The 16,730-nt window shown below is 42.6% G+C and overlaps 1 protein-coding gene across 8 annotated transcripts in view; it reads left to right on the top strand.

Annotated features, from left to right (window-relative positions):
* Positions 1 to 16,730, top strand: part of TRIM2 (tripartite motif containing 2) — a 120,381-nt gene that overhangs the window by 32,220 nt on the left and 71,431 nt on the right. The window contains exon 1 of one of the 8 annotated variants that reach the window (XM_075421576.1): positions 10,911 to 11,016. The exons of the other annotated variants lie outside the window; for them this stretch is intronic. The gene's annotated coding sequence lies outside the window, so the exon portion shown is untranslated. Of the gene's footprint in view, positions 1 to 10,910; positions 11,017 to 16,730 lie in introns of those variants that run through there. 8 annotated transcript variants of the gene reach the window in all.

Here is a 16,730-nt window from a genome sequence, read left to right on the forward strand (position 1 = left end):
GACAGGGGGGAGTCTCTTTTTTCCATTCACTTGGTTCATTCACTGAACAGATTCCACAGGCTCTGTCTGAACCAAGACTTTCCACTATTGCTCACCTGCAAAGCCCTCTTCTTGAACACCATGAGGTCTTGAGCTGCTTAACATAGCTGTAAATAGGGAAGGAACAGCCCTGACAGTGAGGAAATGGTGTTAGTACAAAATGCAATGAAAAGGGCAGTATTTCTTGTTGGAGAATTTTTGTAGGGCAATATGTAAAGGTACTGTCGTCTGAGAGGGCTTCTCGTGGGAGTACTTATGCTTATATCAGAGTTTCCATCAGCACCTTGTGAATTTATTCTGTCCTTTTTTGTTGAATTGGGTTTGATGTGTCTTGTTTAGGATCTTCCTCTGCTGTAAGGCTTATACTTAAGGCCGTGTCTGTTGCAGCCCTTTATGTAAATTTGACTGCAGTACTGATATGTCGAGAGGTCTCTACAGAGTATTTGATTTTTTTTTATTTCTCGGTACAAAACATCTACCTGAATGGGATTTCTATTTTTATCTCTTTACATGTTATATCTTCACTTTATAAGTATTGATTGAGGCTTGCTACATAGGAGAGGACAAATTAGTTTTACCAATGGAGAAGAAAAAAATTTTATGAAAAGTAGTGTGTGCACTGTTTGGTCTCACCTAATCTATTCTAGAGGTTTGTTCCATTCTCTTTGACCAAAAATTTTGTGCCCAGATCCAGGTGTGTGTTATTCTTACAAATTGTAGATGTTATAGTGGTTTGTAGACGGAAAAGAAAAACAGTAGGAATTTGACCTATACAATGAGGACACAAGTCTTTAGTTGGCATCAAAAGCTATCATCCCAAAGCAGGCTTTCTTCAAGTGTTAATAACCTTGCAGCAAAGAAGGCGAATGGTACCCTGGGCTGCATTAGGAGAGGTATTGCCATCCTTCCCCTCTACTCAGCACCAGTGAGGCCACACCTGGAGTGCTGTGTCCAGTTCTGGGCTCGCCAGTATATGCGAGAGATGGACATTACTGGAGAATCGAGCAAAGGGCCTTGAAGATGATGGGATGGGACCTTCTTTCCTATGAGGAAGGGCTGAGAGAGCTGGCGCCCTGCATCTTGAAGTGGAGGCTCGGGAGGGATCTCATCAACATGTACAAATATGTGAAGGGAAGGTGTAAAGAGGACGGAGCCAGGCTCTTTTCAGTAGTGCCCGGCGGCAGGGCAAGAGACGATGGGCACAAACTGAAACACAGGAGGTGCTGTCTGAATATCAGGAAACGGTTTTTCACTGAGAGTGACTGAGCACTGTCAGAGGTTGCGCAGAGAGGTTTATAGAGTCTCCATCCTTGGAGATACTCAAAACCTGACAGGACGTGGTCGTGGGCAACAGGCTTTAGGTGGCCCTGCTTGAGCAGGGGGGTTGGACCAGATGACCTCCAGAGGATCCTTCCTCCCTGAGCCATTCTGTGCTTCTGTGATTGTATAATTCTGTTAGTGAGTGTCAAATAATAAGTCTAAACATAAGTAGCTACAAACGTACTGGTATCAATACATCCTCAGCATAAAAAAAAAATAGGGTATCAGTAGTATGCTACACAAACACTAGGAAAGGACAGAAAGAATGCTGCCTATATCACATCAAAAATTCATCTCCCAAATGAGTATGCATCAGGACACAGTGAAGCTAGTGATTCATGTGATTTTAAAAAGACATTCTCTGGAATAAAGCCTCTCCCTATTGTTTAGTGTTCAGGCTCCTATTGCAAAGCAGTGGATTTTGATGGTTCTCAGATAAAGAAACCAGAATTTTTATCATGCAAAGCAATCTGATTTTTCTTAGTCGTGTTCTCAGAAACAACTCAATGATTTTGGCTGAATTTTTTTTAACAAGGCAAAGATCTAGCACTAAAAATTTCACCCCAGCCACTAAAGACTGTCAATTTGTTAACTGCGGAGAGCAGAGTCACTTAATGGAGAAATATGAAATTACCATACTTACAGATGATACTATCAACATGCACTAAAAATGAACAATTGACAACAAAATGCTGCTTTGGGCAGACATTCAAAAGTTAAACAGATTTTTTGAATCTGCAGAATATTTCCTTACAGAGATCCTGTGTCTTGTTATTCTGAATTGAGCACATTACTACTCTTGAATCCTCTGGCTATGTGGTGCTTAGTTGCCAACTGGGGTTAAACTACGACAAATATCAAGGGGTTCATATGTGTTTTGTTTTAGGCATCGTCATATGTAGGGATGCCAGTGGGACTGACTGCAAGAAAAGCTTCCTTTCTGGCTGACTTGTGCTTTTTGCTGTCTTCAACCTGTCCTTAAACTGACCAAGAAATATAGCTTTAAAATAACTGCATTAATCCAAGCAATTGTTTAATTTTAGCAATTATATTGCAACTATCATTGCCTCCTTCTGCGAGGTCTCTTTCAGCTTGAGCTTGAGTCAGGAAGCAACCAAAAGCAAACAGCAATCCTTTTAAAGCTAGAAGCCTCCTTTAAACGTGCCGCATTGCTGGTCTTGACTAGCACGCAGAAAAGCACAAGTGAATGCACAGAAATGTTCAAGGCCTGCTGTTCATCCAGACACTGGGTACTATGCAGTATTACCTCACAACAGATTTTGTTCCTTGTGTGCAAATAGAATCACAGTGTGCAAGCTATAATTTAATCCTTGTCGTGGACAGGGTCAACACAAAAGCCCTGGTAGAGCACTGAGCTGCAGTCAGGCAGCTGTGACTGTTTTAACAGAAATCAAGGAGTCCTTGCTCAAGGAATGAGGCAGCATATTAATTACTTTTAGAGCCATAAGAAGACTGAATGCTGAAAGAAATGGGCTTTTTTAAATGGCAGTTAAAAAAAAAAAAGAACATAAAGCAGACTGAGGTGGCACTGATTTCATATTACTAGAAAAATATCATGGCGATGCTGGATCCAGGTTATAGAGATGTTAGTTTTATTTCATTCTGCATGTCTTCGGAAAACCTTTACAAATTTAGGTAGCATTGGTATTGCTTTTGCATATACATTTTTCTGTATTTAGTTGCTTGAGATAGAATATACAATATCCCCAAACATCTTTGCTAGCTAGGTAATATTGCAGAATACTTTTTCTTCCTCCCAGTTAACATTTGCAAGAAATATATCTAGGCTTTTTTGTTTGCAAATAAAAAGATACAATTCGGTTGATTTTAGACTCACGTTGAATAAAAAATTAAATGTTATATTTAATTCTCAGTCATGTCTTTTGTACTTCCATGTTAATTACAAGTATGTTCTTATGTAGATTTTTCCCTGTAAGTTACAGTTACTATATAAACATACAATCCATACAAATATTTTCTTATGGAGAATGTGTTTTAAATACATGAAAACTTGTAACAAAATACGTATTTCTGAAGCATTTCAGCATTCCATGAATTCCATTTCTTTTCAAATCAGTGACAGCATCTTGAACAGAACTCCATTATTTCAGTATGCATTAGTTTAGTAGGTTTGTGTGACTTTTATAGACCGTGCAGAAATTTGTGATAGCGTTGGTGCTTTCAGTCTGCAGTGAGCTATTTGTCTATAGACTTGTTTGTTATTCTTTCCTTTAATAAGAACCTTTGTATGCTCATTCTGCTGATACTGTCTGCTACCCATTTTTACCCAGGTTCTTGTATGTCTCATTGACTGAAGAACTACTCTGGGATTATTTTGACCCCCAGTTCAGTTTTCTTAGGCTGCTATAAAATGGCATGACATAATTAAATCCAGACGTGGAGGTGGTTTGGTTCTGATTACATGACAGCTTTAGCCATATGCTACTTGGATCAGGGTACTTTTATATTCTAATTAGGTTCTCCTGCAAGGCTAAAGTTTGTAATGTCTTTTGATATGAAGGTCTTCTTTCCCTCTCCTACTGTTCAGAATACCTCTGTAACAGAGCTTTGCTTGAGAACTAGCATGGCTCTGTTTTTATAGGGGAATGGGTAATCACCAGAAACCTGAGCTGAGAACACCTGTAATTCATCAAAATTCCCTCTTATTAGCCTGTTATGTGAGGATACTGAAAACTTGGACTGTCTTGTTTCCTTGCGGGCTGCTGTAAGTACACATCACCATTTTTTCAAAGCATTTGTTCATTCAAGGGAAAGATTCTGACCTTTGTTGTGCTTCTGCAGTACCGTTTCAAGTGTGTGAATTATTAAAGTGTTTCTGCATGCTAGGTAACTAGCACACTTTGTCTAGGCTTGCTGGGTAAAAAGGGAGTGTAGAAGTAAGCTGGATGTAGCATTTTTCTTGGTATCCCCCTCACTCTGATTCAGCAAGTAGGCAGGCGACATAACATGCATGGGTAGTCTCATTCAGGGAGAGGTAAACTGCTGACCTACATTGGGAATGGGGAGGGACAAGGCACATCTGCACTGTGAGGTGCGGACCTTTCTGGCTATTATTCAGGGTAAGCGTGTGTGTGTGTGAGAAGCGAGTTAATTCCTTTTAGTTCCTGGATAAATCCATGGCTGACCTCATTGATGTGCCAGGGATATCAGCGGGAGTTCTCATATGCTTAAAAGGAAGGCGCATATTAAAGTGCTTGCTTTGAACCAAGGTCACTGCATTGCTAATCTGAGCGTTTTTCCTGTGATGGGCAAATACCTCCTGGTCTCTGAGCATCCTTTGCTCTTATTGATGCAGAGGTTTGTTTCTGTGCCAAAGAGGCAAGTGGGATATTTTACTGCTGAGTTCAAGATGAATAGGGTTTATAATGGGAGCAGGAGCCACTGCTATCTTGAAGGCAGTCTTCTAATTAATTGTATCTATTTGTTGTGTGACAGCAAGGTCTTCACAAAGGAGTTATTCTGAATATCTCCCTTGAGTTCTGTGTGAACAGGGGCATCTCAGCCCGCAGAGAGGTGTGAGGTACCAGGGAAGCTATTTGTTTTTCCTCGTGAACAAGCCTATACTGAAAAATAGGCCATACCTAAGAAGGGAGGGGGTGTGGTTTTTTTCGTATCAGTTCTAAAGATACTGCTGAAAATGTTTATACTGTTATCTAGAAAAGCATTCCTTGAAGAAGCATCATCTTGCAATTTGAAATTAGGGTGGATGTGTGTGCTGCTGGTGTCAGTGGGTCTTTTTGGAAGTACCTGACACTCTGAATGTAGGTCTGCTCCAAAGCCAACACATTTGTCCTTCTGAAATATTTTTTTGAACTCTAAAGCTAATCATAGCTAAGGGGTGTTTCAGCACTGTTTGAAAGATCCCACTAGAAGTGCATGAATCATCCCTGAACAACAGTGGAATTTAAATGTTGTGTCTAGATTTGTTCACAGAATTTAGCAGAGAAATGCCTGTAGCGTAGGATGGCACAGCTCAAAGTAGCTTGTAGCCAGCTTGGGTGTAGAAGCCCGGTTATGGCAGCAGGGTGTCCAAGACAGGCTAATCTGCTTTGCCCCTTGACTGAGTTCTTTAGTACTTTGGCAGCACATGTACTAGACAGCTTTGATATTTCTTGCTACCCTGCAGTCACAATGGAGTCTAGACAACCCTGAGGCTCAGAAACTCCCAGCCTACCGGACGGCCAGGCGAGATGGGAAATTGAGGCCCTCAGTCTGCATGTAAGGTAGAGCATGCCTGAATGGCAAATGAAAGGCACGTGCAAAGAAAGAGTGGTTTGTACTTGAAAGGCTGGCTATGAGCTCTGGGGCCTGTGAATCACCTCTTACCAGAACACAGGACTCAAGGTACATAGGGAGAAAACTTGCAGATAAGGAGTTTAATCTTGGAGATTTACTGTGCTCTACAACCTCAAAGTTAGTCTTTACCCACGATGCATGTATGTTTGGAGGCACCTCTCCTTTTGTGAGTGTATTTGTTACGTTTGGAATGACTGACCTTAGAAGTGGCAGGAAATTTTAAACAAAACTTATCCTTCCAAAGTAGTTATCCCGGTTATTGGCTTTCAAAGGATGTATTTCTCAAATCAGTAATGGAAGTAGTAACAGTTCGTATGTCCAAAAGGTCTTCAGTGACAGCTTCAGGGCACTGTAAATGTATCCACACAGAACTTCTGTGAAACAGGTAAGACATAATATTACCATGTTACAGAGGGGTATAAAAGATGAAATCACTAGTCCAGATCTAACTACAACACCAGTGACAGTCAGATAGGATAGAAATAGTATGACAGCTGTTGATATACATCAGCTATATAACCATCATTTCTCTCCATGTAGCTTCTAATGCGATAATGTTTGTATTTTTGGTTACAGTTACAATTTTATAATGGTCTGCTGCTTTTCCACTCCTGTGAAGCGGAGAAGTAAGTCTCTTGTGTGCAATGTGGCATTATTTACACTGTGAAGTTCCAGGCGGGTATCTCTGATCTGATCCGTGGTGTGACATTACTGATGAGCGTGGAGGAGACGTGACAAGCCTCGAAGAGAGACAGATTCTGGATGGGGAGCTGGCAGATTAGAGGGAGATCCCAGCAATCGTTCAGCAGTGCAGGAAGGAGTAGTTGTAAGCCTGACCTTGTTGCGTAGAGCGCCGTGAAGAGTGAGGTGCTGACAGCGGTTGTTTCACTAAGCCATTCGGAGCACAGGGATATTTCCTGCAGTCAGATGTGGCCTCCAGGGGTTAGACACATCCCCAGAGTCTGCTCTGGCATTTGCTAGACCTCATGAGACACCACCAAAGGGTTAAATAGTTCCGCAGTGTGTCGCTGGCTCTCCAATTAGGAAATGGTCCAAGAGCTCAAAGTTCAAAGTGCACATGGTCTGAGCTGGGACAAAGCCCAAGTTCCCACTGATTGCAACCTCGTGTGTTAGTATGCTGCATCTGCACACGATCTCTTCCCCTTGCCATTTCTGCCATTTGTTTTCCTTTTTTAAAGAAAAATGAAACAATTCATCTACAGAGTTTCACTTCTTTTGTCACTATCCAAAGTCTTTCATTGCTTGCGCTTGTGTGCTTTCTGGGAATAACTTGTGACCCACTTTATAATTGAAACCAGGCCAGTAAAACATGGTAAAAATCTTCTCACGCCACTCCATTCTGCAGCTTCGGCGGCTGCTGCTGGAGAAGCAGGAGAGGTCTCCTCCCAGCAGAGGTGTAGATGTGAACTGGTCAGGCTGAGCCTCAGGGGGCCTGAGGTTCCTCATTGGCCCCCAAAGGAGAAGCAGAGGACAGGCAAAATGGCATCCAGCTGGGATTGTATTTTAAGGAGAAAGGGCAGAGTGAGGCTAGGCTGAGGCCACAGAAAGGGAAAGGAAGAAAACAGTTTTACCAAGCAAACAATAGATGGTAAAAGCCAGATGCATGGATGGTGATATGGAAGGGGACAGAGTCAAAATGTTACCGCGTGCAGCCTGCAACCTAGGGAGTGGGCAAAGTTAAGTTCTGGTGATTCATAACCCAAATACTTTCTGTTTTCAGATGCAGAAAACTTAAATGTTTCCTTTATATGCCCATCAGAATCTTTCTCCTATCCAAATTTTTGCCTAGGAAATAAAATTTTTACTATATTTTCAGAAACTTACGTTTAGTTAAAATAAAGCTTCACCTTCCTTTGGAAAATACATTTCAATAAAACATTTCAGTGCTGTCTGGAAATCAAACAAGGGGTTACAGGAGCTTTGGGACCTTGTGTTTAAGAGTGGCGTGGTTTTGGGGCTCATAGTTCTGGGTCTCGCCCAGAATGCATTGTAACTTCTGGGGATGACAGCCAGCTTTCTGCTTATGAAAAACAAGGTGGTGATTATAGTCTCCACCTCTTTCCCTCTCCTGCTTCCAGCCACATCTGTTTACTCCTTCCCTCCGCTGGCTCTTGCGCTGTTTAATATGGCAGGGAGATGAGTTAGATCATTAACCTGTCTGAAAAACATATCCAGCAAGACAAATTGGGCCTGTGAGCTTTCACGCCATTCCCAGAACATGTGCAGGCCTGTGCAGCTGCGAATGGTGATAAAGAGAAGGGGGCAGGACGACCCTTTTGGTAGAAATAAGCTGCTAAACCAGCTTGGGCATCTCACTTAGCTGGTGCCTGGGTTGGTACCGCTGGCAGTGCTGGTAACATTTTCCTGCATCATACAAGGCTTAAGGACAAAGAGGCAGCTTCATCCTTGGCAGAATTCTATAAGTGGAGTCGCAGGAGTTAGACCCAGGGTGACTTTGTCTAAAGTGTGCCTTTTCAATGTAGTCCACTAAATCAGCTCATTCTTGCTCTCTCTTTTGTTTCTTTATTTGTGGCTACACCGAATTAGCATCTTAAATAAATTGCCATGGGAATCGGAGATGCAATAGCTAGATTGCTTTCTCTTGTGCATCTACAAACAGTCTTTTTATAGCAGTCTTTTCACAATCTCGTGTCCAGTGTTTGGGCACTTGATCCATATCCATCAAGGGCTTCTGATGCCTATCCCCTTCCATAAAAAAAAAAAATCTAACAGTGCAAGGTGCATAACGTATGGTATATGGTTGATACATAGAAAATTTTTAGCACATATAATTTATATATGCAAATGAAACATCTCTTTCTGCATTGCCTATTTGTTGGTCCTCACTCTCATTCTGATACATTATTTCTATATTTTGTGACACATGGATTGTACAAAAGAAAGAAGAATAGATAAGTTCATTTGATGAAGCAGGGCATTCTCTGCATAGAGGACAAGGTAAAAAGACAGCTTTGTAGGAAGAGAGAACGCTGAAAAGACAGGCCTTGTGATGAAGAGAGCTGCAGGAATGGATCAATAAGAAAGGAGAAGCTCTGAAAAGGCCTTGAAGCTCAGGACAAGAAAGCATGGCTTTCATGGGGATGTAGGCAATGTGGCTGGGATATAGAACAAAAGATGAACTCAGTTGCTGAATTTTCTGTGGAGAACAATGCAGGTGCATTGGGAAGAAGATCCAGGCTCAGTAATCAAAACAATTAAAGTAATCAGATACTGTGATCACACAGTGGATCTGGGCCAAGATTTACGTTAGAAATACTAGAAGAAGAGAGCTCTGGTGAAATAATGTTGTTAATGTGGATGGCAGAGGGTTAACTAAGCAGGAAATCTGGACAGAAGTATAGGCAGTGTAGGTTATATACTTGGGTGGCAGCTGATGGAGCCGTGCAACTGCACCAGAATCCCAGACATCATTGAAGAACATGCCTAGTATGTCTCACTGTGAAAAAAGCCTTGCAAACGTGACCCCAACACATTGTGATGCAGCGCTCTGTGCCAGAACTCTGTTAGCAGAAGCCTGAGAGCTGCGGTATGCCTGCCCGTGGAACGAGGTGCGAACTTCAGCATCTGCTTCTGCAGGGGGCTCAGCTCCTTTACCGAAGCAGAGGAGGAGGGAAACGACTTGTGCCAAACTGTACAGTAATGAACGTAGTGTGACTGGACTGCTTTGATTTGCCCCCAGAAAAGGATCTTAAAATTAGGAGCTGTCAAGGCATTTAATACAGTATGCCTAAAACACAGGGTAAAATATGGAACCGGAGAAAAGCAGAAAGCTGAAAAACAGAAATGCATGCTTATAAATCATTGACATAAAGGTGATATTGGAATCTGCACAAGAAAATAGTAAAAGCTGGATAGAATATGACAAGAAGTAGGGTGCCTTGGGAGTGTGAGAGAGGAAGAGGTAGATGCAGAGAGAAGAATGAATCAGAACAGTCAGAGAAAAACAGTGAAAGCCAAAAAGATGGCATGGTTTTTAAGGAGGATTTTAATTCTTTCCAAAGCAGAAAAGAGCTTAAAGAGGCTGAGGCTGAAGAACAAAGCATGATATTTCTGCAGGGAGTTATTACAAGAGACTTGATAAGACTGATTTTGGTGGCAGACAGGCCTCACAGCCAAACCAGAGGCATAAGAAAGTAGGACAGAGCTGGGATGAAATGGGATCAGCAGCTGTAAGTGGGGTATTCAGTTAACTAGGAACTATTCAATTCAAACAACAAAGGAGAGAACTTGAGGAGACAGGTGGGATCATAAATGGCTGAGGCAATATCCGAAGGAGCTTAAATTTCAGGGAGTATTCACTCCATGCAATACCTCTCCTGTCCCTTTAAGATCACTGAACTGACAGAGGAGTATTTGCTTGTGTGCTGTATTGCCCTTCCTTGAAATGATGGCAGTGGGACAGACGGGGCACAGTGTTGTGCTGAAGAGAGGGGAGGCTCAATACGTCCACTTCTGACAGCAGTAAGTCACTAGGTCAGCTTGGTTGTCTCACCGAGCCTTGCCCTAGGTGCCTATGTTGTGACCATGCTCTTTTGGGGAGATCAGGACCGAAAGAACAAGCAGTTAAGACGGAGGTGAAGAGAAGCAGTCATGGGAGGATCAATGAAGGTTGGGGGGTCAGGTCAAGAAGGTCGGGGTAAGACATTTGTGACAGGGAAGTTTGAAACCCCAGTGTCAGCAAACAAAGTGTGCTAGGAAGGATGAGAATAATAAAAAGGATGGAGGGGAGAAAAATCAGAGACTTTTCAAGTGAAACTTCTTTACAGTGCATATGGGCTAAACTTAATTCACAGGATTTTTTTGTTAGTTTGTTTGTTTGATTGACCTAAAAGGAACAATGCATTGGGGATGCCCCTGGGCTTTCTCAAAGTGTCTGTATGAATATGCAGCAAATATATGCTTTTCCTAAAGTGACTTACTGATTTTTTTCTTTCCTTCCACCTTAAGCATTTTACTGCCTAGCAGCAAACCGTCAAGCACGAGCCCTTCCAAGTCAGTCCCTCTTGTTCCCCTACCTAAGAATGAAACGCAGTATCTCGAACAGGCAGAATGCGAAGGAGCTAATCATTGGCTCGCATTGTGGCTGGCAGGGCCGGCCCGCCTCTTTGGCTTGTGCTGACAAGCTGTTTATGTTTGTGCAAGGCCACCCTTTAACTCAGCCGCCTGATGGCCATAATGGGACCAACTGTCTGAATGCTGCAGGGAGCTAAAGCTGCTGATCAGAGGCACAGTGAATTTCAGTCTCTAATACTCCTGCATGGACTCTATGGAATGCTAGTAAGTAGCCTTCTGTTTTGTTGTGACTTTCCTCGTGAGACTAAGGGCATGTTTTAGCAAGGCAGGTAGGCGCTGTCATTCAGAGAGGCAGCTATTAAAGTATTTTCCTCTGTCTGAACTAAAAGAGCAGCTGCTTTGTATGCGGTGTCATGACTACAGGGACTACACTATTTCAGTCTCAAATGAGACCTTCCTGGGAGGCAAGAGGGAAGAAGTTAATAGGAACACAACCCATTTAAACTTGCCAGGTTATTTTTTTTTATATGACTTTAATTAATCCGCATCTAGTTCTCATTTTTAGCTGCATTTCCAGTATTTGAGCATCCAGTCATGATTCAAACAGCAGCATTTTTTCCAAGGTCATAAGTAGCGTTGTTCTTAAAAGTGTGAAAGGGCTGGAAATGGCATACTATAAAATGAATGCTCCAAAAAATGCTGATAAGTGCTGTCATATTCTAAGATACATGCCTAGCAGTAGAAAAAGCAAAGTCATGTTCAGAGATTTCAGTCCTCTTTGCTGACTGCTATTAGGAAATGTTCACAGCTCCACAGAGCAAGAGGCTGCAGAGATGGAACGAGCTTGACTTTTTGTGTCTTTAATATGTCCTTTCTAATGTTCAGAATTTTAAATAAAATATTCCATGTTTGGACAGAATTCTTCAAGTTGATTCTGCATTGAAGATATTGATGGACTTTTCAGACTTTCTCTTTTATCCTTTAAACCAGCAAAGAAAATCTTCATGTCCTTGTCAGAGCTGGACACCATGTAGAATCTCAGAACTAGTCTGCCCTTGAAGTTTTGGCAACTTTAGGTCTAGATTTCATGTGGTAGCTAAGGAGCTCATCTATAGATCTCATTTTATAAATTAAGAGACTAAAGATATGACAGATTGATTGACTTTGCAATGACCACAGAGCAAAGTAAGTGTCAGCACTTAACAGTTTATTACTGAAGTCACTGTACTATATTGTTTCTTTTTCTTCCTTTCATTTATTTTTAAAAATCCTATCAGGCAATGCAAATAGTAATTTCTAGGGATGACTGTGTGCACCTTGCAGAGTTCAGATTGGCTGAGAGAAATCTCTCATGATTTGGCTGCTTATCCAAACTGCTCTGAGCTCAAAACTGGGTGGGAAGCCTCAAGCAGAGTGGGCTGTAGCAATATTTTTAGTTCTTCCTTCTTTTGGCATGGCTGGAAATGTCCCATATGGCACTATGACAGCACTTCAGTATTGCCAAGATGATCCTTTCTCCGGGGTGCTGCTTCTTCAGCTCTCTCCTGAACCAGAAGTGCCAGGATCTCCAGAAAATTCAGCTCAGGCTTTGAGTTCAAGATACCTGGGGGAAAAAATGAAGCTGTCACTGTTAATAAGCGTGTTTATTATGCCTCTTTTTAAAATCACAGGAATAACCTTATTTCTAAGTTTGTCAGGTCTTCATTAGCCTTGAGTCATGGCCAAAAAAAAAAAAAGCAAAGCCGAAGTGAGGCCTGATGCCATGTTCTTTTCAGCTTGTCTAACTTGCCCCCTATGGATGTACCAAACGGGGGTGCACTGCGGGTTGTGCCCTTGTCTCTGCTGTGCTGCTTGTGTTCTGGGGCTGTGCACAGCTTCTGCAGACAGCCCTGATGCAGTCTAGAGACCTTTGGCTCAACTCTTCTGCTCATCTATAATGCTTTTAAGGACTGCATCATTCAATGAGTCTTGAATTGGAGAGGGCCAGTCAAGCAATATTATCTGTAGGAAGCAGTGGCTAAGAGACAGTTAGACAGAAATTTTCAAATAAAACTCATCAAATTATAGGCAGCTATTGTACTTCGTACATTTTAACCAGATGAGTCTTGGTGGTCACAGTGGTTTAGCTCTGAGACTGAGCCTCCTCTACAGCAATGCAGTGCATGCATGGTAGTGTATGAACGAAGGCTAATTACAGTAACAGGCTGCTTCTGTGCCAGGCTGTGAACACAAGCCAGAGGTTTCCAGTCACTCTTTCCAAGCAGCGGATAGATACTACGCCTTGATTAGTAAAGATGAAAATGAAATTGTTTTTTGTCTATAGATTAAGAAAGCAGGATCTCAGTACTTAAGTAACAATGAAAGCTATGAGATACACATCAGGCATAAATGTGCACCTAGGAGTTTTTGCTGTGCTCTCTCAATACATAGTTAGGATTAATCAATATGTTTACCATATTCTCTCTCTCTTGACTAAAGAAAGAACTCCCTTGTGCATCATGAGCTCAGCACAACATGGCTTGCTCTGTAGGGGCAGACTGTGCCTGTTTGATTTACATCAGGGTAAACAGGCAGAAGATTAAGATTGATTTGTCTTCCTCCCAGAGAGATAATTTTTAAGATGTATTCATAGGGCTTACTAAAACCGGGTGCTGAATCAGCATCCTTCATAAAAAAACTGACTGTTCTGAATTGCATATGCTGTAATTGTACTTCCTGATTCTGAAATGGTAGGCAGTTTGTGAAAACAAAATAATTTACTAATATTCATTAACTGAGCTTTCAGATAGCCTTGGAAGCAGATAAGCGTATCATCCTCAATCTACAAGAGACGAAAATGAAATCTGCAAGAAAGCTGGAAATAGAACTAAGATCTGCTTCCCAGGGCTGTGTTTTCACTGCAGTTGATTTGCTTCCCCAGCACTGTAGGTGCACTGTATGTTGATGGTGAGATCCCTTGTCAACAGTTCCTGTGGGTGAGACTTCTGTCTACAGGCACATATGCAGTATAGCTATTGTTCAGTTATTCAGCAGTTAATGGAAGGTATTAATTTGGGGTTAACTGAAACACTGACCCCTTACCATGACCTCTTACCAGTACTTCCCAAATGTACTTATGGTTACCAGATTACAAAGCATGTAATGTTGAATCTGATCTACTAGATTTCCCCTTCTTTGCCCTTGAAAATGTCAGACCAGCTCCCAGAACTGATCGATTTCCTAGGAAAGAACAGCTCTCTAATAAGAGATTTTAGTTACTGGAGCTGTAATTCATGACACTCTGGCTGTTTGAATTCTTAGTGAAAGCAGGAGGTTTAAGGGTGCTTTTCATCTAAGGGTTTTGACTTATTAGCTGGTGCTCTGCTGATGTGTCCTATATGCTTGATGCACGCCAGTTAAGGTTATGATAAGAAAGAGCCTGTGAGTGAAATACCACGAGTGCCCCCCTCCCATCAGCTGTTTGAGTCTGACCAGAAAACTGAACTGCCAGGTAACAGGAAAAAGTCCTAGGGCCTGAAAGAAGCAGTGGCAGCCTTCTGTCAGGTTTGGATAGACTTCCTTGTAAAATCACTCACCATCAGTACTCAGGTCTCCATAGGGATAGAGGCTGAGATTTATAAACAACTCCGCCTCCTTGGATAAGTTGTCCTCTCTCTTAAATCTGAACCCTCTGACTAATATTCTCCATGCTAACATCCTCAGCTTTCACCCACACCTGTGAAAGTTTTAAAAATCTTTCCTTGTGGGTTTTTTTTCTAGGGCCATTTTCTTAGGTATTAGGTCCTTTGCTAGGTAAGGGATGTTGTTGCCACTAAAGTGGAACATACTGGTTGGCTCTAAAAAATGAAAAATGCTAAGCATGCAGCCTTTTTTATTGAAAAAGACAAAGTAGCAGGGCTATAATACTCAGATCTCACTCATACACCAAGATCAGAGGGTTTCCCTCTAACGTGTGCATTTTATTTTGGTGATGTTACTCAGAGAAAGCACTGCACTTAGGAAAGAAGGGTATTGCAAGGTAGGTTACATGTGCGAAATTCACCCCAGGAGAATAGAGGAAGTTTCTGAACCAAGAATTTGCCACAGGGCCAGTTCTGTAGGGTGGCCTGCCTGAAATATAATAAAAAAATACGGGTGAAGACGGAAAGAAAAGGTATCACTTCCTACCTCCCTTGCCTGTGGCAGAGAGTGAATTGCAGTGGCTAAGTGGTCTTCAGGTCTCTGCTGCCTGAAATCTGTATCTGTGAGAGTCCACTGGTTTCTTTGACTTGTCTCACTCCTGTTGATACGCCTGACCTCCCAGCTGGCCAGCAGTGCTGCAAGAAGCAAGCATCGGTGGCATACAGGTACTTGTACTGGCTGTGCTGGGATGATGGTCCCTTGGACTCCGTGGGCACACCCTAAGCCTTCTTCTTACTGCAATCACTAGCTTACAGAACAGGCTCTCTGCATTGCTGCTTTGATTTGATAGTGTGTAAAAGGCACAGTCTTGCAAACTACCTTCTTTCAGGGTGCGTACAGGACTGGTATAAAATTAACTGCAACCTCCTGATGGCCTACCCAGATTCCTCCCTGTAGCTCGCCTCTCTCAGGCCCAGGAAGCAAATTGTATCTCAGTATGTGCTCAAGTGGGCAGGAAATATTATAGATGCTGTTGCTCCTTCATCCACGAAGGAGCATTTAAATATTTCAGTTTCCTTCCTTTTTGCCTGTGTAGCTGGGCCAAAGGTCTAAGAAAGCAGCAATTTAAGCTCGTAGCATAGAATGTCACTAATTAAGTGGGTAGCTTGCTGTGTTCTGTCCTGGTTGCTGCTGTCTGAAAAAATTATCACGGCTGTCGTCAGCCCTTCCCTCTTATCGCTGCTGGTTCACAGCATGTGAAACCAAGAAGCGTAGTACCCGTTGAGATTCAAGGATTGCACTGCAATTTCCCTTACGAAATCAAATCATACTGGGGCTTGCTTTCTTCCTGACATCTTTCTCCTTATGCAGCATTTTCAGTTCACATTTTACCTAATGCTCCCTAAGGTGTAGTATGACCCTCTAATGTACCCTAGCTGTCAGCTGTGAATGTTTGCTATGGTAATATCCTGGCATGGAACTCTGCAGATCTTACTCTGGCAAAACTGCTGATGGCAATAGGGGGACTGGTTACTTAAGGGCTGAAATAGGACTGTGAGAATTACAATCTTTTCTTGTATGTATGGTTTAATTTCTGCTTCTGACTGGGATGCTTAACTTTAGAGCGGTAGCTTTGGCCTTTTTTCAATTAGTTTTTGAATGTGTAAGAGCAAGTTGATAGGTATTTGATGAGGTTAATATTAACTCCAGCACTGCAGTGGCTGAACTTTCAGCATATTACAGTTTTCAGACATTGCCTTCATGTTGCCATCTGTCTAAAGAAGTTGTCTCCTTGTCTTCATTTTCCCCATCATTTGCTCCTGATAGCCACTCTATCACTTTGAAATCTATGCTTGACACCCATACACACTTTGGGACCCAGAGCTACACCAAAACCTTTCCTTGGTTCGCAGTGGCTATGGAAGATGTTATACTGTCACACTCCAGTACACAGATGGAAACGTGAGCCAAGGCTACTGTGGCTCTGTCCTGGGTTTGGCCAGGACAGGGTTAATTTTCACCGGACTCCAGGAAGGGGCACAGCCGGGGGGTGGGGGCCGACCCCACCCGGCCAAACAGAGCCCGGTATTCCATACCATGTGCCGTCACGCTGGGTTCCGGTGGGGGGGGCGGTGCGGCGGGAAGGCACTCGCGGCTTGGGCGGGCGCAGCGCCGGTCCGGTTTCGGGAGAGCGGCTGTTGTACGGTTCGTGGTTGTGTTTTCTCCTTATTTGTATCGTTGTTGTTCCTGTTTTCCCTCTGTTTGCTGTTCTGTTAAACTGCCCTTATCCCGACCCACCAGTTTCTGCCTCTTTCTTTCCATTTCTCCTCCGCACGCCGGCGGGGGGAGGGGCGGCC

Source organism: Opisthocomus hoazin, chromosome 5 (genome assembly GCF_030867145.1).
Source record: "Opisthocomus hoazin isolate bOpiHoa1 chromosome 5, bOpiHoa1.hap1, whole genome shotgun sequence".
NCBI lineage: Eukaryota > Metazoa > Chordata > Aves > Opisthocomiformes > Opisthocomidae > Opisthocomus > Opisthocomus hoazin.